Source organism: Mirounga leonina, unplaced genomic scaffold (genome assembly GCF_011800145.1).
Source record: "Mirounga leonina isolate KUSES-001 unplaced genomic scaffold, KU_Mleo_1.0 Mir_168, whole genome shotgun sequence".
Lineage (NCBI taxonomy): Eukaryota > Metazoa > Chordata > Mammalia > Carnivora > Phocidae > Mirounga > Mirounga leonina.
The window spans coordinates 30,958,850-30,981,641 of NW_023270426.1; the positions used below are offsets into that span (position 1 = coordinate 30,958,850).

At 36.7% G+C, this 22,792-nt stretch overlaps 1 pseudogene; it reads left to right on the forward strand.

Annotated features, from left to right (window-relative positions):
* The first annotated feature begins 3,369 nt into the window (after positions 1-3,369).
* The window catches only part of LOC118017118, a 28,461-nt pseudogene continuing 9,038 nt past the window's right edge, over positions 3,370-22,792 (forward strand).

A 22,792-nucleotide genomic window follows, 5' to 3' on the forward strand; every position in this document is an offset into this window, starting at 1 on the left:
GAGAGGTTATATTGGTTAATTTCTTACATTATTATACTTAAATTTTAGAAATTTAGAGATAACTCCTTTTAAAACTCCCATGTTTTTCTCATGCTATCAGTAAATGAGTATGTTCTGTCCCTGGTTAGTCCATGTTTGTCCAGATCATTCTATCTTTTACCATAGCCTCCAGATGGTTTCCCGGGCTCCCCACTCCATTCTATCCTTTTGTTCTACTTTCACCATTCTTTTCCCAAAACACCTCTTTTTTTAAAAAAAAACAGCTCTCTTATTAGGGTATTGGAATGACTTTCAAAATGCCTCATTATCTCTCTAAATTTCCAGCCCATCCTCTTCTGTCATCACTCCTTTCTTCAGCCATCCTGGAATCTTGAACTTGTGATTGTTCATCGTGCTTCAGTTCAAGCTGTTTTCTCTGTCCTGAATGATCTTTCTTTGACTCTGTTTATTTTTCTGCAAAATTTAAAACCTAGTTCAAATGTCACTTCTACTTTATGGCCTTCCTTGGCTACCCAGCCTGAATTAAGCTTCTCCCTCTGAACTTCCACAGTACCTTTAAAAGAGTATGATTCCACCAGGTAGAAAAAGAGAGGGGTCATTTCAGGCAAAAGAAATAGCAAGAACAAAAATATAAATTAAAAAATAATTAAATGGTATAAAATTAAACGTTACTACATATAAATAATAATAGAAATACTAATAATATGTGCATAGACCAAGCTTATATAGAATAAAAAGAATATAATGAATACTAATCTTAAGAAGTAGCCTATACCCAAATATACTGAAGCTCCTAGATCTCATGGCCTTCTCTTCCCTCCAAAGATAACCACTGTCCTGAATGTGCTGTTTGCAATTCCTTTGCTTTTTTATACATACATATAAAAGTTTGTTTCTTATATGACATCTAGGTAATTTGTTTTGATTTTTGTATGTTTTGAACTGCATATAAATATTATTATACACTATATTCTTTTTTTTTTTTTAAAGATTTTATTTATTTGACAGAAAGAGACACAGTGAGAGAGGGAACACAAGCAGGGGAAGTGTGAGAGGGAGAAGCAGGCTTCCCGCTGAGCAGGGAGCCCGATGCGGGGCTCGATCCCGGGACTCCAGGATCATGACCTGAGCCGAAGGCAGTCGCTTAACCAACTGAGCCACCCAGGCGCCCCTATACACTATATTCTTGCCACTTGCATTTTTTCTTAATGTTTTATTTGTAAGGTTTTATCTATGTTGATATGTACATTTCTATAAATATCACATGTTAATTGCTCTGTACTATTCTACCATGTGAATAAATCACAACTCACTTATGTAAAGCTCTTGCTGATGAATATTCATATTGATTTATTTTTTCTTTTTCTCCTTTTTTTTTTGTTGGAAAAACTGATATTTGAATATTTTTGTACATGTCCCCTAGTGTAGAGGTATGAGAGTCTCTGACATGTTCATCTAGGATTTGCATTGCTTGCTCAGGTGGTACATAGATCTTCAATTTTTCTGGATAGTGTTGTTTTCCAAAGTGTTTTTGGAAATGTGTAAAATTAGCAATTGGTAATTAGTCATGTGTTTAAGAAGACTATTGGGAAATAAAGCCGGAAAAGAAAGTTGGAATCAGACTATGCAGTAAGCCAAGGGGCCAGGTGTTTCAAAGGAAGCCATCACTTGTGAGACCCTATAGGTTACTTACCTTCTTTGAACTTTAGTTTCCTTTTCAGTAAAATGGGGGCAGTAATGCCTTCCTCACAATATTGTTGTGAAGACCTTGGCATGTGGTAATAAATCAATAAATTATTAGGTATTAGTATCAGAAAACATGGTGAACTGGACATGATATAAATAGATTTATATTTTAGAAAGCTAATGGCCCCTGGGTGTAGAATGAATGTTTTCAGGAAGATAGGAAGCTATGGTGGTCATCTAGGTGGTAAAAAAAATCCTCATTAATCTTTTAAGATCTAATTCAGGGTTTCTCAACTTTGACACAATTGAAATTTTGAGTTGGTTAATCCTTTGTTTTGAGAGTGCTGTCTTGTGCTTTGCAGGATGTCCCTGGTATCTACCTACCCGATGCCAATAGCAATCCCTCTCTCTCTCTCAGTGTGACAATCAAAAGTATCTTCAGATATTGCCCAATGTCCCCTGGGGGACAAAATTTCAACCATCTGAGAAACTTTGATCTAATTCCAATGTCAACTTATCCATGAAGACTTCCTGGTCTCCTTTAGAAAGAATTGTTCTCTTCCTACAAGTGCCTTTTTATGGCATCTGTCACATTTGTAATTATTTATTTGTCTACTTCTGTACAAGGCCACATTCTTGTAAACCACATTTATCATCATTTGTAAGCACTTAGAACCTAGTGGGAACTAATGTAGATTTTTAAAATGTGAATTTTCAAGTGAATAATTCAACAATTATTACTGAGCATATCCCTTGTCCTAGAGACTGTGTCAGGTGTTGTGCTAAAGCTACAATATTAAACAAAATGGCATGGTTCCTGACCTTGTAGAATTTATAATGTAATGGAAGAGAAGGAATACATATGTAAACAGTAAATTAACAAAATAATTCCAGAGATGATAAATGCCATGAAAGAAATCCAAATGATGTTTTGACAAAAAATAATCAGGGCCTTTATTTATTTTAGGGCCTTTAAGTTTTTCAGGGAAAACAGTGCAGTTTAATTTGACACATGAAAATTGAGGTAAGTAAGCTATGGAAAGAACTAGGAAGAAGCGCTTTCCAGGTAAAAGAACTAACTCAAAATTCTTCAGTTAGGGGAGTTTGTGATATCTGAGAAACAGAGAAAAAGGTAGTACAATCAGAACCCAGCCAACACAGGTGAGAGCAACACAGGATGGAGATGAAGAGCTGGCAAGGATGAGATCATTGTTGGCTGTAGTAAACAATTTGTATTTAATTATAAATATAACGGAAATCTGTTGGAAGGTTGCTTAGGAAAGGAGACACATGACCTGGTTTCATCTAGGTCTTTGGCCTGAAGCAACCTAGTTTACTTCTCTGAGCCTTGGACCTCACAGAGATGTTGTGAAGATGAAGTTAATTAACATGTGTGAAGCACTTCAACAGTACCTGGCATGTATTCAATGTGTCTGTATTATGATTATGATTACGATTTTGATTATGATTAACTTTTTAAAATGCAATCTGGCCTTTAATACTTTGACAATTTATATATACAGAATAAGTTGAAAGGGGGTTATAGGTTAAGAGTGAAAGTAAGACAGCTATTTAATATTTTAAAAGTGAGGCAAGAGACCTTGGTGGCCTGATCCAAGGATGTAGTAGAGATCTACAGAATATCATATTAGTTCTTGATCATTCGAAGGTGGATCTTCAAGAATGGATGATGGATGGCATGTGACCAGTGAGAGAAGTGGGAAATCAAAGGCAGATGCTAGGTTTTTGGCATCTCCAACTGGGAGAATGGTGGTGTCATTCACTGTAATAGCACTGCAGGTGGAGGTCAGGTTTGGGTAGGGAAAGTCAGGAGTTCTACCTTGAATGAATAAAAGCAAGTGAGCAAACATGCAAGCATTAGTAATGAAGTTAAAAATACAGGCATAGATTTGAGATTTTATAGATAGAACCAATAAGATGTTATTATCAGTTATATGTAGAAAGATTAAAAAATGTTAAAATGACTTCTACATTTTTAACTGGGGAGGGGAAGCTCTAACTATAGGGAACAAAAGAGGAGGAGACTTGGGTGTTAGGAAGAAATAGTGAGTTTGGTTTTGGATGTGTGAGTAATAATGGCTGATGGAGAGTTGGAAGTCTGGATGAAGGGGAACACTGAGATGGAGACAATGATTTGGGGTTGACATCAGGTAGCTGAAACTTAATGGGTCAGGAATTAAACTGTGAGACATACCAGGTGTGAGAGCTAGGCAGTGAAGGAAGGAAAAATAAAGAAATGAGGTTGAGGAAGAATGTTCAGTAGGAGCATAGCTTAAGGGAATAGTGGCACTGAAAGGAAAAGCACAGGGTTCAGAGGAAAGTGCAACAATCATATCAAATGTTTCTTAAAAGATTTATTTATTTATTATTCAAGAGAGAGCGAGCATGAGCAGAGGGAGAGGCAGAGGGAGAGAGAATCCCAAGCAGACTCCATGCTGAGCATAGAGCCCGGTAATTGGGGCTCAAACCATGACCCTGAGATCATGACCTAAGCTGAAACCAAGAGTTGGACGCTTAACCAACTGAGCCACCCAGGGGCCCCCAATCATGTCAAATTTTTATGAGAAATTAAACAAAACAAAAAAAGAATTTATTTTTAAATAGCTAATGCTCAATATTTTTCAGTACAATTGTAAGAAAGGAGCTAAATTAGATTTGGTGAACACTGAATGAATGAGAGGCAAGGAAGTAGAAGCCATAAGTAGACACTGCCCTTTGGAGGACCTTGGGAAGACGAGGCAAGGGAAAACTGAGGGAGTAACTTACAGAGAAAGATAAAGCATGTTTGTGGGTTAAAGGAAGAACATCCTATTGTGGTGAGAATATTAGAAGGAAATTTGATAAGGCAATGCACTGAAGACGTGGGAGAACTTGGAATACAGAGGAGAGGTGGGAGATTAGCCTTGGAGAATTGTCGTCATCCTTCTCCTAAGGCAAAATGGAAAACAGAAAGGCTGACTGAAACTGTAGATGTATTTCGAAGTAAGAAAAGGAACAGTAATAGAAATTAATGAACATTTCCATGACATTAAGGGGGTAATGTTTATTTTCATTCAACAAATTCTCACCTTGCATCTGATTTTTTTTAAGACACCATTATGGGTACCACAGCATGGAATATACCATATAGAGAGAATGAGGCAGAAAGAAGTTAAATAAATGGTCTTGGTTCAAAGAAACCAAGTAAGTGGAAGAATTGGAATTTAAAATTAAATGTGCCTGAATTTAGAGCCTCTTTTCTCAAATATAAGCTATACCCCCACATGAAAATAGCTGACCTTTATTGATTGGTTTGGAATTTTGCTAAGAGAACTGGTAGAAGCTCAAGATTATGTGTTACTGAAGGTGAGTTGGTACCTGATATGTTCAGCATCGAATTTAGGTTGGAAGAGAGAGAGAGCAAACTAGGACAGGATATTCAGTTAGCAATAATAGGAAGAGGAGAAGGAACTTTGTGTGTGATAAATGTGAGGAGCAAGATGAGTGAAAGTTAGAGAGTGGGAAAGACAGAAAGAGGTAATCTGATCAGAAAGGGCACTTCAAGTTTTGCATCTTGGGGGTGGAGAATATCCACATAATGGTGAGGGCTGGAGTGTGGTTGTGTCATATAGGTTGTTGTGGTAGAAAATTCCACAAGGAAAGCTAAGAGTACTCATAGAACATGTAAATTGGGGGATAAAACAGTGCAGGGCAGATAACTCCATGTACCTTAATAAAATCCAACGGGTGTATCTGTATTTTATAGAGTTGTCAAAGATAGATAAAATTTTGTGGATTATATTTTCTTCAAGGAGGCAAAATGTGTGTGTATAGATTTTTAGAATATTTCCTTTCCCCAGATATGGTTAAGCCATATGGCATGCAAAGGGTAAATTCTGAATTATTTGGAAAACTTGACCATATTGAATAACTAATTCTCTTTAAGGTGTTGGCTTACTGACATCATGTTCTTTAAAATTATTCCTACTACTTGTATACTCGCTTAATGTTCTGGCCCAACTGTTTAACTGATTCTTCTGTCACACATGGCCAAGTTGGCTATGTGTCTGTCAAATATAGTGCCAGTATGTGCAGGAGTCCTCAGAATCCCAAGAAACATCTCTGTTCTTTGGTATTTCAACTGAGCTGCCCTTCTGCCATATTTGGTAAGCTCTTCCCTTCTTCAGATAACTACTCAGGAAATTCCCACTTGCATTCCACCTGAGAGTTCCAGCTGCTTCCTACCCACTCAGTATTTTTAATAGCTTCCAAAATAGCTTCTGTCATCTAGTTTTTCTGTCTTGCTCCTGATGTAAGTACAGTTCCTCAAGTAATAAAAGCAATAATAAATACATATGGTACAGTTTTCAAAATGCTTCCATTGGCACGTTTTTGTCTTCACTTCAATAATGTGAGAAAGCTGGAGTTATTTTCACTTTACTGACTGATGACAGAAGTCAAATGATTGTCCAAGGTTGTTTACCTTAGTAAATAAAGGTGACCAGTGTGAAAACCTAGATTTTCTGAAGTCAACGTTCACCGCCAAGAGCTTCATTCTTTTAAAGAAATATGAAGTTTAGAGTTTGAAGGAAAAGATTTTAGGAATCATCACTTGCAACTTTCCACTTACTGCTAATATCCCATCCTCAGTATCCTTGCAGAGGATCTTTTGGCTCTACTTGGCCTTTTGCATTTTCATATGTAATATAAATTCAGCTACTCGTCTTCTACAAAGTGTCTTACTAGAATTTTGAATGCTATTGAGCTGAATTTGTACATTAAATTTGGGAACATTTGAAATTTTTGTAATTTTGTGTCTTTGTATCCATGAACGTGTTGTATCTCTCCATTTATTTCAGTAGTCTTTAATTTCTTTTCAAGTATTGTTTCATAGTTTTCGTAGAGCACATCTTTCATAATATTTATTCCTAAAATTTTTGTTTCTGATGCTATTGTAAATAGCATTACATTTTTTTATTTAAAAAAGTTCTTTCTAAACACTTCTTAAATTTATTTTTTAATTTAAGTATAGTTGACATATATTAGTTTCGGGTGTACAACATAGAGATCTGACAATTCTATGCATTACACAAAGCTCACCAAGTATAGTCACCATCGTCACCATACAAAATTATTACATTATTGACTGTATTCTCTATGCTATACTTTTTATCCATGTGACTTATTTATTTTGTAACTGGAAGCTTGTACCTCTTAACTCCCTCCACTTATTTCACCTATCCCTGCACCCCCTTCCGCTGACAACCACTAGCTTGTTCTCTGTATTTATGAGTCTGTTTCTCTTTTGTTGTTTTTTGTTTGTTTGTTCATTTGTTTTGTTTTTTAGATTCTACATATAAGTGAAATCATATGGTATTTATCTTTCTCTGTCTGACTTATTTCACATAGAATAATATCTTCTAGGTCCGGTATGTGGTGGCAAAAGGCTAAATTTCATTCCTTTTTTATGGCTGAGTAATATCCCATTGTATGTGTGTGTGTGTGTATCTTTTTTATCCATTCATCCATCATTGGACACTTACGTTGCTTCCATATCTTGGCTATTGTAAATAATGCTGCTATGAACATAGGGGTGCCTATGTCTTCTCAAATTAGTGTTTTTGTTTTATTAATAATTGATAATTGACATTGATAATAATTGGATTTGGATTTACCATCTTACTATATATTTTACAAGTTTTCCCTCTTGGTTTTTTTTCCCTTTTTCTCATTTTCCTGCTGTTTTTGCATTGAATAGTTTTTATGATTCCATTTTTGTTCCACCATTATTGGCTATATGTTTTTTAAAAATTTTAAAGTTTTACTCTAGTGTTTTCTATATACATTTTAAGCATTTGCAGTCTATGATTAAATATGTCAATAATTCATCATGTAATAACCTTACAGTAATATATTTTCATTTCCTCTCTCCAGGCATTCATACCATTGTGGTCATGTTTAATTTCTTTATATATAATAAACCCACAAATATATTTAACTTTAGGACATCACATTGTTTATTTTATTTTTATTTTTTTAAAAGACTTAAATTTTTTTAAAGATTTTATTTATGTGAGAGAGAGAGAAAGAGAGTGCAGGAGCAGAGGGGAGGGGCAGAGGGAGAGGGTGAAGCAGACTCCCCGTCAAGCAGGGAGCCCCCCCGTGGGGCTCGATCACAGAACCCTGGGACCATGACCTGAGCCGAAGGCAGACGCCCAACAGACTAAGCCACCGAGGCGCCCCAGGGCAACACATCTTTTAAAGTTATTAATTTTAAAAAATGTTTAAATTTGGGTTTGGAAGTTAGTAAAAGTGAAATCTCATCTCATTTCATTCATTTTTTATCCAGGTATCATGGACTAAGTTTGACATTTTTCCTCATCCTTTAAAAAGATAGGACTTTTTCCTTCTATGAGACATTTTTGTTTTGTGAGATGTTAATATTCCAATCTAATGATAATTTAGTGGTTAAGTGATTTTAGAAAATGCTGTATACCTAATTTTTCTCTAGGGATTTCACATGTACATTAGCACTTGAAAGAAGTCCTGCAGCTAAAGCAAAGTTATTCAATTTGTTTAAATCAAGATTGTCAAACCACATTTGACCCAAAAAACTTTTCTGTAATGGTACAAATGGTAAATATTTGGTCTTATATGGAACATACTTTGAAGGTCACTGCTTTAGAATATATAAAAGATTTTTATTTTTATTGTTCCTAAATTCAGAGGCTAAATTATGGATCATATTTCATTCGATCATCCTTTCACATTCTCCCCCTTAAAAATAAATTGAATGCCTACCACGTGCCATAAATTGTCATTTATACAAATAATGGTGAAGTTGATCTTTAAATACAAATTCTCTGCCTTCAAACTTCAAATCTGCCTTCAAGTACTGTGCTTTTTCCACAGTATGGCAGGGGCCTCCATTGAAACTTCTTTATAATTCCCGGTATTTCTAAGCCATTATGGCATGAAAAGTAAAATCCAAACCTAGTTTTTTCCTTATTCCATGACCCTGAGTAAATCTCTTCCCTGTTCTACAGAGCGATTTTCCACATCCGCAATCCTCAACGTAATTCTCAACGTACTACAAAATGGTCTCTGAGTATTATTCAGTAAAAGATGAGATTCCCACAGACCTCTTAGTATATAGGCAGTTATTTTCTTTTTTCATTTTCTTTTTAGATGTAATTTTTATATAATAAAATTTGCGAGACTTAAGTGTACGGTTTGATGCATTTTTATGAATGCATAGACCTGTGTAATTACCTTTCAGATCAAAGTATAGAAATTGCCTTAAAGGTTTCTTTGTGCCTCTTTATAGTCAATGCCTTCCCCCCTCCCCCTCCCCAGCCACAGAGGTTACAGTTGTTGGAACTTCTATCACCACAGAACTGCTTCATTTGTCTGGAACTTTATATAAAAGGCATTATATACCATGTAGTCTTTTTTTTTTTTTTAACAGGCTTGGCCCACTCTATTCTTGTATAAAAACATTACATGGTGGCCATGTAGTCTTTTGTATCTGGCTTCTTTCACTCCACATAATGTCTTTGAGATTCATCCAAGTTGCTACCTCGTGTTTTAATGTCAGTAGGGCTTCAGTCTCTTAATCAATACAATGAAAGGGGTTGGGCTAGATGGTCTCTAAGGGCTTCTTGAGTTTTGACAGTAAGTGAGACGCTCTTTCCAATGTTAGGCAAGAATTAAAATGCAGGAATTCTGACCTGAATCAGTTGCCATGACACCATAACAACATTGGGAATGACACCTTTGAAAGTGTAATCCAATGAGAGCTTTCATGTTGCATATCTGGGCTGGGAACATTTTGTGCACATGTGTTATGTAAGGACAGAAACCATGTTCTATCTCAGGATGCCTTCACTGACTTCTGGGTCCTCCCCTATTCAGCATTTTTTCTGTGTGACTTACTAAGTTGAATTGTCCATATTACACTTTTAAAAAAACTGTTGATAACAAGCTAGAACTCTAGTGAAAAGCTTCCTCCTAATTTCATTTAGAAATCCTTATGTGTAGTGTTGAAGAGTTTAAGGGGTGCCTGGGTGGCTCAGTTGGTCAAGCGTCCAACTCTTGGTTTTGGCTGGAGTCATGATCTCAGGGTCGTGAGATCAAGCCCCACATGGGGCTCCGTGCTCTGAGCCTGCTTGAGATTCTCTCCCTCTCCCTCTCCCTCCCTCTCTACCCCTCCCCCTGCTCGCTTGTGTGTGCATGCGCGTGTGCTCTCTCTCTCTCTCAAATAAATACAATCTTTAAAAAAAAAAAAGAGTTTAAGAGTCATCCATGGTGTTAGGAAAACTCATATTCGAATCCTGGTGCTTCACTTCTACCTGTGTGACCTTGGGCAAGTCTTAATCTCTCTGAGGTTGTGTTTCCTCGCCTGGAAACAGAGATAAGTCTAGCTCCCTCACAGGGCTGCTGTGAAGAGCCAAATGAGAGAACGCATGCAGAGTGTTCACCATGCCTAGCACATGGGTAGAGCTGCGTCTAGGATGGCTGTTAGCCTTGACAGACTGCAGAGTCACCTGCATCTACACTGTTTCACTGAACTTCCTTTGTACGCCAGTCCCCTTTGTTCACATTTGCTGGGACAAAGGTGGGCATAAGCAGTGGGTAGGGAACAGCCACAGAACTGTTAATCAATCCTATGAAGAAGAAAACATCCAATAGAGAATGGAGTGGGACAGGGAAAAGAGAAGAGCAAGCACTGGTCTAGGGGATGAGAAATGGGTTCTAACAACTTGTCTGGTCACAAAACATTTCACAGTCCTGACTGAAGCACTAAATATCATTGGGGATAGCAAACTAGTTGAATGGTTTAGAGTCTGTGTTTTTCATTCAAACCCTGTTCTGCCACTTATTCTCAAATTCCTCAAGCTCTCCCAAAGGAAATTTTTGTTATATGTGAAAACAATATAATATAGAAGTTAAAAAAATGAGGCTGGAGTCAGACAGGGGTTTGAGTCCTGAAATTGTCATTAACAATATCTGTACAATATGATATAATAGATATAATACATATACAGATATAATACAGATATAATATATCTGTATGGTATGATACTGGTTAATTAATTTCTCTTCTCCTTGGCTATAAAATGTTAGTTGTCATGAAACTTGGTTAACATAAGAAGAACACTTTTAACAGTGCCTAGTATGGAATAATCAGTCAACAAATGTTAGCTGTTATTCATGAAATGGGCCTGATGATACCCACCCCTTCAGGTTGTTGAGGGCATTTAAATGAGACACCATAGGTGAGATGACTGACATAGATATAAATGATACTTTGAGTCCTATTGTTATAGAAAAATTACAATGTATAAAAAGAAGTCTGGGAATGTGATCAAGGATGAGAAGATTTAAGGAAAAATAAACACCATCAGCACCAAATTAATGGATTTGCTATTTTTTTTAATGGGAGCATAAGAAAAAATGAGTGGAAGAAATTATGTTTGTGATTTATGTGATCTATATAAAACAATGCTCTTACTTTTGCTCTGAAATAGGGGAAACCAAGCAGAAATTCTCAAGTAACACAATAAATAATTATAATAATGACAGTGATAATACCAATAACAATAATCATGAAATACATCCTCAGGGAGTGAAATCTGAGAAAGAGTTCTTTAGGGAAGGTCCTTGCTTTATGGAGCCTATTCTAGTGGGGAAGACAAATAGTAAAGAAGTAAACAGATTAATAACAAGAGAATTCTAGTTAGTGATTATTCTACAAAGAAAATAAAATAAACTGTCATGAAATGACCGGTACTGGGGATGCAGTAGATGGAGGGTCTGCTTAGATTTTGTTGTAAAAGAAATGTCTGTCTGAAAAAAATATATATATTTAAGTTGAAACCCATATGGGAGTCAACCCCTCACAATCTAGGGGGTGAGCTTTCTAGGCAGAAGGTTAAACTCATGAGATTCTAAGGTAGCAATGAGTTCGCATGTTGGAGAAACAGGAAAAGGGCTGATAGTAACAGATTATAATAAGTGAGAAGAAACAATAGTACAAGTTGATTCATTAACATTTTGTAGGACGGAACTTAAAGTCTGGATCTAATTCCAATGTGAGGTCTGGAAAGATTCATTAACATTTTGTAGGACGGAACTTAAAGTCTGGATCTAATTCCAATGTGAGGTCTGATGGAAAACAATCGGAAGCTCTGAGAAGGTGGTTTAATTGATCTGATTTGTATTTTTAAAAGATATCTCAGACTACTGTGTGGAAAACTGACTGGCATAGGGGTCAAAATGGAAGCAAACTGATGAGGATGCTGGAGCAGCAGTCTTTATGAGAGATGGTTTGGGTCAGGTCACAGTGTAGAGGCCAGTATGTTATAGAAGAAAACTTGACTGGACTTACTGGAAGATTGGGTAGAAAGGAGTCAGATAAGAATCATAGGTTTTTGGCTTGAGAAATACATTTACTGAGAGGCTCAGGATAGGTAGGATAGGTAACAGAGTACAGTAAGGGTTCAAGGGCTCAAGTCTAAATAGCTGAACTGTGAGTACTCTATGGCTTATTTTACCATTTTCCTTTTGGTGTACGTTTAAGTTGTTATTTTCTTGTATACAGAGCTATACGACTATCAGACTTATATGTTTAGGTTAGTGAATTTGATCTGTTATGTCATTGGCATAAAGAAGTTAGATTACAGATTAAGATACGCATTTAAAATAGTTGCGGACTCTCTACATTGCTCATCAGAATGGCTGTACGTGTTTCCACAAACTCTTCCACCATTGTCAGTGTCTTTCTTTTTAAGCCTTGTAAATTCAAATTACATCCAATTTCAGGCCATTAAATATTCAGGACATCTCTGTGGCCAGCTAATGCTAAATATTTTGGGAGGTTGCTGGTGAAAGGGTTATCAGACAGAACAAAGAATGAAATAATAATAATAATAGCAAATACTTACTGAAAGCTTATGATTGCCAGGAACCATTCTAAGTACTTTATACATGTGCTAACTTATTTAATTTTAATTATTTATTTAAGAGATAGCTATTATTATTATCCAGAATTTCCATATGAACAAACGGAGGCAAGGAGAGAGAAAGTAACTTGTCCAAGCTTAACAGTTAGTGGCCATGTAAATCCAATTTACTTCCAGAATCCATCCTTCTAATCATTACATTCTGTTAACAGTCTATAAGACACCTGATTGGTGAATGTTATATTTATATAAAGACAACAACGTGAAATAGAATATGTGGTTCAGATGTCAGTCTGTGTACTGGTTAGGGAAAAATACGCGTGCATTGAATAAGTCAATATTGATTTAGTTAAAACTCGGTGAAAGTATTGAAAGAGAGAATTTTTTTCTACTTTCTGCATCTCGGCTCAGTGGCCAGAAAATCCTCCTCCTCATTATCATCATCACTGCCAACTACTGAGTGCCTACCATGTGCCAGGCCCCGAGTTATAAACAATATAGGTATTAGCAGCAATCCTTACATTACCATCACCTTTTCACAGATGGAGCTAGGTTAAGTGGAATCCGTAAGATCCCAAGAGGTATGAAGTGGCAGAGCCTATATTCAATCTCAGTTTTTGTGTCTGTGACTAGCTTTAAAATCTTTAATCTGTCTACAGTGACAAATGGAGGGACAAGAAGACGTATTCAAAAACTAGGTTGTCAAGGTCTAAGGATTCATGCAGATTCCCATATATTCCAACAGGTAAGCTGCACACAAATTATGCGGTCTTTGAAAAGCAAAGATGAATAGGGAGATCTTGATTCTGAGGCTGGGAGGAGTTGCTGGAAGATTTTGTGGATGAAATCACAAGATAAGATTTAAAAATTAAGACTGTATTTTTTAATAAAGTCTGGGTGGCTCAGTCTTAGGCATCTGCCTTCAGCTCAGGTTATGATCTCAGGGTCCTGGGATGGAGCCCCGCATCGGGCTCCCTGCTTCTCCCTCTCCCATTCCCCCTGCTTGTGTTCCCTCTCTCACTGTGTCTCTCTCTGTCAAATAAATAAATAAATAAATAAATAAATAAATAAATAAATAAATAAATAAAATCTTTTTTTAAAAAAGACTTTATTTTTTAGAGCAGTTTTAGGTTCACAGCAAAGTTCAGGGAAAGGTACAGAGATTTCCCATATACCCCCTGCCAACCTGCATAGCAAAGCTCCCCCACCAGACTGAAACATTTGTTACAATTGATGAGCATAAGATATCATCACCCAAAATCCATAGTTTACACTATGGTTCACTCTTTATGTTGTGCATCCTATGAGTTTTCAGAAATGTGTAATGACATGGGTCCATCGTTATGGTATCATGCAAAGTATTTTCACTGCCCTAGAAATCTTCTGTGCTCTAATTATTCATCCCTAACCCCACCCCTAACACCTGGCAACCACCGATTTTTTTGCTGTATCCATACTTTCACCTTTTCCACAATTTCATACAATTGGAATCTGACAGTACCTACCCTTTTCAGATTGACTGCTTTCATTTAGTAATACGTATTTAAAGTTCCTCGATATCTATTCATAGCTTTTTCTTTTTAAAAGCCAATTTCTTTTTAGACTGAATAATATTCCATTTTTCTGGATATACCAGTTCATTTATCCATTCATCTACTGAAGGACATCTTGATGGTTTCCAAATTTTAGCAATTACGAATAAAGCTTCTATAAATATGCATGTACATGTTTTTGTGTGAATGTAAGTTTTCAACTCTTTTGGGGTAAATACGAAGGAGTGGTATTGCTGGATTATATGGTAAGTGTGTTTAGTTTTATAAGAAACTGCTAAACTGTGTTCCAAAATGGCTGTGCCATTTTGCACTCCCACCAGCAATGAATGAGAGTTTTCATTGCTTATAACCTAGCCAGCATTTGGTGTTGTGTCAGTGTTCTAGATTTTGGCCATTCTAATAGTTATGTTGTGGTATCTTTGGTGTTTTAATTTACATTTCCCCAATGAAATATGATATGGAACATCTTTTCATATGCTTGTTTGTTGTCTATACATATACTTTGGTGGGGTGTCTGTTAAGGTCTTTGGCTCATTTTAAAATCAGATTGTTTCTTTTTTCTAAGATTTTATTTATTTATTTATTTATTTATTTATTTATTTATTTATTTATTTATTGAGAGAGAGGGAGAGAGAACGTGCACATGAGAGGGAGGAAGTGCAGAGGGAGAGAGAGAATCCCAAGTAGACTCTGCACTGAGCACAGAGCCCGACACAGAGCTTGATCTCAAGACCCTGAGATCATGACCTGAGCTGAAATCAAGAGTCAGACGCCCAATCAACTGAGCTACCCAGGCGCCCCTCCAGCATCATTTATTTAAAAGGTTATCTTTGCTTCCTTGTATTGCCACTGCTCCTTTGTCAAAGATCCATTGCCCATATTTATGTGGGTCTATTTCTGGGCTCTCTAATCTGTTCCATTGATCTATTTGTCTGTTCTTTCACCAATACCACATTGTCTTGATTACCGTAGCTTGATAGTAAGCTTTGAAGTCAGGTAGCATCACTCCTCCAAGTTGTTCTTTTTTTCACTTTGCTTTACTCCCTCCACATTGAATTGGCAATTCTGGGTCTTCTGCCTCTTCATATAAACTTTGAATCAGTTTGTTAATATCCACAAATAACTTACTGGAATTTTGATTTGGATTGCATTGAATCTGTAGATCAGGTTGGGAAGAACTGACATCTTGATAATATTGAGTCTTCCTATCCATGAACATGAGATATCTCTTTATTTAGTTCTTTGATTTCATTCACCATAGTTTTGTAGTTTTCCTCATATAGGTCTCTAACATATTTTGTTATATTTAGACCTAAGTATTTCATTTCTTTGGGTGCTAATGTAAATGGTGTTGTGTTTTTAATTTTAAATTCCACTTATTCATTGCTGGAACACAGAAAAGTGATTGACTTTTGCATATTAATCTGCAACTCTGTCATAATCACTTATTGGTTCCAAGAGGTTTTTTTTTTTTTTTGTCTATTTGTTTGCATTTTCTACATATACAGTCACATCTGTGACAAGACAATTTTATGTTTTTCTTCCTAATCTATATTCCTTAATATTTTGTAGAGTGAATAATAGTTACCATTTATTGAGTACCTACTAAAGCCTAGAAATTTTCAGATATTATCTAATCAGTCCTCATGATAACTATAGAATAGTTTAATCTCAGCCAAGACTCAGAAATTTCAATAATTCTTTGTTGCTTTCATGGCTGGTAATTGTAGATTCAGGACCGAGAACCTAATTTAATTTTAAAGCCCATGTTTTTCACTTGCCATTCTTCCCTGCTCGTAAGTGTTATAGGAATGTAGATCAGTAGTAGAATGTAGATCACTGTGCAAGATTTGAGACTGTTGGAGGCATCAAACTTAATAATTAAGGTGAAAAGGTTTTACAATGTCTGGGACCAATGTTAACAACAGAAACTATTTTGTGTGACCCAGAGAATTGTAAACACATTCAAGGTATTTAGATTTTAAATCTGAGCGAATACGAAAAGAAGTTTCCCTTATCAGCAAGTATTCACTGTCTTTACATACTCTATCGGGTATTGTAGTTATGAACGTGTATAAGGCTCTGTTAACTATGTGTCTTCTCTGTTAACTACACACCTATGAAAACAAAAACCAACTCATAATTTAATCATTAAAATAATGCATCAAATGGGTGATCAAGTCAATGTGCTAGAGGAGGTCAGTGGAGGGAGTGTTCCCAGGTGGACAGGAAGTCTCCTTATAGCGGCTGAAACTCCTCTCCGCTTCAGTTTTAAGGTAGCGGCCAGATTCCCTGATTGATGTTCTGCTCCCATGATAACATTGCAGCATACAAGTTGGGAGGAAAATGAAAAATCAGCTAATCCTACTCCCTCAGTTCACAGAAGTGGAAACTGAGACTCAGAGAGGGCAATTTTCATGAAATCTAGTGTTTTGGATGATGAAATTATCCTCAATTCTAAATGTTTCTGGCTTTCAGATTAGCACATCTTTCCTTTTCTACAGGGAGTTTTTAAGTTGGGAGACCACTGAAGGAATGAGCTCTCTCATGTTTATGTCACTGTTTATATCCTGGCAATTTAAGTTGAGTTATCTGCCTTAAATGCTTTTTAGAACAAGGCGGGGTGGAAATAAATTAGCAAGTGAGCAGAAATAGACATGAGTAGTCCTGGATAAAATGACACTCTTTGATCTAAGGAAATCCTATATGATGAATCATACTTCACATATTTCACATTATAATTTGACCTTGGGGAGTTTGATGGATATTAAACACAGTGTGATTTAATTCTTAAAAAGAGGGTGGGTGGGATCAGGGATGAAAAAAAGAAGAGAAAGATCATCTATTGGACATTTTTTTTTGCCAATTGTAGAGCTAGATTTCATTTAATTTTAATCCTCACATTATTCTATGAGATCAATGTCATTATTGACATAGAACCCCTATTAGTGAAGTGTAGAAGTTCGTATAGCTGGTAAGTGGAGAAGACAGGCATGTGTCCTTTCCTCTGCAATGGTTTGCTTTATATAGTCTCCAGATTGGGTGGGATCCTAGGTTTCTGTATCTGCAAAATGGAAATGATATTACCTTTCTCATTTATCTCCCACATTGGAACAAAAATATGAAGATATGGGCTAAAGATATGGAAGTATTATGAAAAATAGCACATTATTATTATTTTCAGTAGAGGTGTAGGATAACAGCCCATTGGAACTTTACATTTGGAAGGCACCACAACAGCATGGCCTCTGTGGTCACACATTTCTAGGTTTGAAGGCAGTCTATGCCACTGTCTAATTCTGTAATTTGGGATAAGAATGTGAGTCTCAGTTTCCAATATAAAACAGAGATCAAAATACCCATAGGTTTTTGAGGAACATTAAATTAGATGACAGGTGGAAAAAATTTTATTAGTTAGTTCTCTAAGTTCCAAGGAGAAGAGGTTTTACCCAAGTTACCTCTAGTAACAGGTATGTATTGTGAGAATAACATAGGACAATAAGAGAGAAGGGACCCAGAGGGAAAATGTGGTATATACATACAATGGAATATGATTTCATCAAGAAGGAAGTCCTGTCACATTCTACAACATAGATGAAACTTGAAGACATTATGCTAAGTGAAATAGGAAAATTACAGAAGGATAAATACTGCATCATTCCACTTACATGAGGTATCTAAGATAGTCAAACTCCCAGAAACAGAATGTAGAATGATGGCTGCCAGGGGCTGAGGGGTAGGGGGAAACAGGGTGTTGTTCAGTGGATATAGAGTTTTAGTCATGCAAGACGAAAAAGTCCTAGAGATCTGCTATACAACATTGTGCTTATAGTTAATGATACTGGAGTCTTAAAAATGTTTTAAAAGGGTAAACCTCATGTTATATGATTTCTATCACAATAAAAGAAAGAAAGAAGAAAGAAAAATCCTGGAAGGGCTTTGGTTCACAATCAAAAGCAGTTCAAGTAAACGATCCAATAGGAAAGACTGAGAATGTGTAGCAGGGACCTTCAAAGACAAGGTACCAGAATTTTTTTTTTAAGGTTTTGATATTTCATTTCAGTCAGTTCATAGTCCTAAAGGGAAAACTCAAGCGTATTGGACTGCTGTGCACATGCTTTGGTGTTTGTAATCTTACAATTTTGAATTCTGTATTTTGTAGAGAGGTGTGTGTCAATATATTTGCAATGTTTAGGACACCTGCCTTCATCTGTGGGAGCAATGGATTTTCTTGCCATCCCTTTCACTAGTTCTTCTGACACCACTATCCTGGCCTCAGCTACTTTTCTGTATCTTATTTCTTTTTCCAATTATCAGTATGTTGATTATCTCCATATTACACTACTCAAATTCCAGCAGGGGAGATTATTTAGCTGAAATATATCCATTGCCCCTATTGTACCAAAGCCCTTGTGCAAAGTATCCTCAGCCTATGGATTGGCTGCCCTTGGACCACATGTCCACCTTTGTCTGAGTAGTAGCCATGCCTCCCCATTCTGAAAGAACAGCCTAGAGCTTCTTTTTCCTCAAGGAAATTGGATGGGGCAATTTTTTGTAGACATGTCTGACATCATGGAAGACAAAATTACTATTATTGTCATTATTTGAAACTAGAAGTTTATGGTCTAATCTCAATATGGCAGAAATGAGTAATCCCTTTTCTGAGAAGACAATGCAGTTTGTCCAAGGCCAAATGACGTGTAATTAGTAGCCAAGGTTGTAGTTTGTGTCTCTAGATTTCCACTTCCAGTGTTTCTCCTATACAAGGTATTATCATTGTGATATCAGCATTGTTTTTTAAAAAAGACTATTTATTTGAGAAAGAGAGAGAGAGAACACAAGCAGGGGGGAGGAGCAGGGGGAGGAGCAGGGGGAGAAGCAGACTCCCCGCTGAGCAGTGAGCCTGACCTGGGGATCCATGTGGGGCTCAATCCCAGGACCCTGAAACCATGACCTGAGCTGAAGGCAGACGCTTAACCGATTGAGCCACCCAGGCACCCCTGATAATCAGCATTGTTAAAAAAAACTAGCATGTGGCAGCTTTTTCTTAACAGTACAAATCTCTTATTGCATTCATCATAATAGATGTTATCACCACTGAATGTCTGGATAGATAGTGACAGATACCAGTCGATATAGACATAAAAACCACAAGCTTACAGTGTTCTTTTTAAATAACTGATAATTTTTCATTTTACTTTTTTCAAAATATTATTCATAAAGCTTGCCTCATTTTCAGTAAAATTGCTTAGTCAATTCCATTTTTAAATGTCATTTGTGCTAACTTTAGCCAAGTTTTGGGGTTTTTTTAAGATTTTATTTATATATTTGAGAGATAGCGCTCATGGGGGCAGGGGAGGGGGAGAGGGAGAGGTTGAAGCAGACTCCCCACTGAGCAGGGAGCCCGCCATGAGGCTCAATCCCAGGGTCCTGGAATCATGACCCCAGCTGAAGACAGACGCTTAACCAACTGAGCCACCCAGGCCCCATCTTTGGCCAAGTTTTTAATATTTCCTTATTGATTATATGTAAGTGATAACCATTCCCACTGATTACATTCTCTAACTTATAAAGATATATTAGATTACTGTTCAATTTGCATATCAGTGTTTGTGTATACTCAGGAGACAGTTAAAGCAGAAGAGTTAATCATGATGTTTATTTTAATAGAATATTAACCCAGCCCACAGAGTTCCTGTAAAGAAAATATTTGCTATTTAAAAATATCAGGTAGAAAAAGCCATGAGGAATAAAGCAGAATGAGACTCAAGATTTAGGTATTGTGCCTTTTATATTTTGGTCCCAATATCCTATTCTAATTGTATCTATCATTGTTTTCATTCACCTTTTATTACAGCCTAATTAAACTCCACAATATCACTTTTCCTCCAAATATACTTCTGAACCTCACCTGCATGTCTTTATGTTCAGATGACTCATCTCTCAAGGATTTTGTCAAATTTCATATCTCCTACATATCTTTTCTTAATGTTTCAGCTGGTAGTAAATTTTCCCACTCCAAACTCCCATGGTATTTTATCTTCTGGCAGTTATCCCTGTTTATTTCAAAGTAGAGCTATATTGGGCGTTAACCGTATCTACCCTCTTAGATTAGAAGATCTTTGAGAGCAAGTTTTATAGCTGGTTCATCTTTAGTAACGTCCACAGACTTTGAAATTGATGATCAATAACGACTCAGTGAATCAATTAATGAATGATTTTAGTTTATGTGCTACTGAAGTGAGCACAATGAATAATCATCTTGATAGAGATAATGGAAAATTAGAAGTAAACTTTAAAAATGAAGAAAGAGGGTAGGAAATCTCAGTAACATGTTCAGTGGGGAAAGACAATTCTTCATAACATGAGTAATATTCAACTGATACAAGATTCAACATACTCAGAGTGATTGAGATGTGGGAGAAAAGATAGCAGGGAGAAAAGTCCACACCTGGCATCACTGTGACTTTGAAACTGTTTATACCTTTTCCCTCTTTCATTTTGATCAATAAGTATGTATATAACTTCTTTGCATGTACTCCCTGTACTAGATATACATGGGTGATTTAGAAAGTTATCCTCTCTGTGCCCTTGCTGTGATGAGCACTGGGTGATGTATGGAAGTGTTGAATCACTATATTGTACACCTGAAAGTAATGTTACACTGTATGTTAACTGTACTGGAATTTAAATAAAAACTTAAAAAATTAGGAAGTTATCCTCTGTGTAATGACCGGGAAGGTGGGTGAGGCACACTGGTCTTTCCCTTTCTACTTGAAAACGAAACACTTTCAGTTGTTATGTATGTTATGTTTACACTCATGATCTTATTTGAACAAATTTTGTTTAAGCATAGAATTCAATATAGCAAAGACAGAAACATTGTAAGCCCCAGAGAAAGAACAGAAGACCCGTAGGAAAGTTCTTTAGGAGCAAGAAGAGAGGAAGTTAGGGAAGCAGTCTTTGGGGTGCAAATTTGAAATATACCATGGTTATAACAGTGAGGAGAGTCAGAAATACAAATAAACCTTTACAGTGTGACCAACTGTGAATACCTAGCTAGCTTGGTGAAGTTTGAGCAGAGGTGAGAAGCCACTCAAAGAAGATCCTTGGAAGTTAGATCTCAAAGGAGTTCAACTGCAGAGATGCTAATGACAAAATAATGATTGGAAAACATGGAGGAAAGGGTTAGAAAGAAGGCCAAAGTAAAATATCCAGTATTCTACATCTTCTTTTGAAAGTCTATCTCTAGCCGAGACAGGTTATTGATAGAATCAATGTTTGTACATGCATTCTGCACTCAGGGGAAGATATGATTTTTTAAATCAGAAATGAGAAACTGGCTAATCTAGTAAATCATTAAAGAATAAATATTACTTGGCTTTTCTACTGGTACCCTTATGCCCTCTGTGTGTCATAGCAGAATCCCTTGTTGCAGAAGCAACTGTCTAATCGCCAAGATAATTAATAAAACTTGGAAATTAATTCTGGTTAAGAAGTATAGAGCAGGGTTTCTGAACATCTTTTTTGGAGTTTTGGGCTGGATAATTCTTTGTGGGGGCGGGAGGTGCTGTCCTGTGCATTGCAGTATGTTTAACATCATCCCTGGCCACTATCCTTTAGTGTCATAGAGCGTCCCTAATTGTAACAACTAAAAATGTCTCCAGACATTGCTAAATGTCCCCTGGCTAGGGGTGGGGAGAGACAAAATTGCCTCCAGTTAAGATAGAGTAAAGCTAACAAAAATGTAACGTGGAGTTCAAACCCATTACACAAAATTCTGCATATGAGATGAGTCTCGGTTTATTCCCAAAATACAGGGTAATGAAGGAAGAGTCAAGCCCAATCAGGCATGAGTAGGTGATTGAAAAAGTGGTGTGGGAGAAAGCGCACTGGGGCTGGAAGTCAGGAGATGTGGAATGAGTTCCAACTCTGCCACTCTCTAGCTCTCTGTCCTTGTATCTATGGCTCCCCTTATTGGCCTTACTAATAAAATGAAGATATTTGAATATACTAGAATATGCCAAGACCCATTCCCGTTCAAAGACTATGATAAGTTTGTGACCATTCATAAATGTTCACCTGGTTCTTTGGGTACTGAATTCTCTCAAAGACTATACACTCAAGAGGGCTGAGTGTTTTCTGGTCAAGCCTAACCTGACAGGTTTCCCCTCTTTCTTTTTTTCTTTTCTAACAGGGCTCATTGCTATATCTACCCTCACTGTTTAATTCTATGAGAAATGGAAGGGAAAAGTGTGCTCTGCCAAAAGCATCTGTTTTGCCTTACAATTTTTTTTTCTTTCTTTCTAGAAGGGAGGCCTAGGGCTAAACAGTTTTGGTAAGGCAAGCACTTTTTGCTGAGCTCACAAATGTAATCCAAGTGGGCAAAGAATCAAGGGTGAACTTCCAGGGGAATTGTGGAGCCCAGTTCTCTCCATTTGCCTCTCTTCCCAGGAAACAAATGTTGGAGGCTATTCTGCATTTCCGCCATAAGTAGGCTGCCATTTTCCATTGCATCACAACTTTAAGATGAGAGATTACTGTGACTCCCAAGAGTTGTTTTCAGAGCACACCAGTTAATTAGGTGAC